We start from the raw sequence: 400 nt of genomic DNA on the forward strand, positions 1-400 counted from the left end.
TCCGCATGTCGCTAGGCGTTCACGGACTGTGGGATATTTAAGCTTCCATAATTCACTAGAGCCTAACGCGGAACCATAAATCAGCCTTAACAATCAAAGTTGGCTTTATAAAGCAGTATAACATTTTTGTTGTTTCTTTTTATTTAAATATATATTTCAGAGCTATATGGGGTATTTTTTGTCTGTTAAACTAAAACTAAAACTAAACTCGTCTGCCATTTGAAATAAGTTTACAGTTTTTGATTTTAGGGGGGCAGTCACCACTTTTTAGTGTTGGATGTTCAAAGTTCCAGCAGCTCTTGAACTCAACTCTGAATCTTCCACATCGAAAGTTAAACCTAATCTCTGAAGCTACAAGATTTTGTATTATGCACTCAGATGGATTAAATAAGTGTATTGC

The sequence above is a fragment of the Cololabis saira genome, chromosome 23 (assembly GCF_033807715.1).
Source record: "Cololabis saira isolate AMF1-May2022 chromosome 23, fColSai1.1, whole genome shotgun sequence".
NCBI lineage: Eukaryota > Metazoa > Chordata > Actinopteri > Beloniformes > Belonidae > Cololabis > Cololabis saira.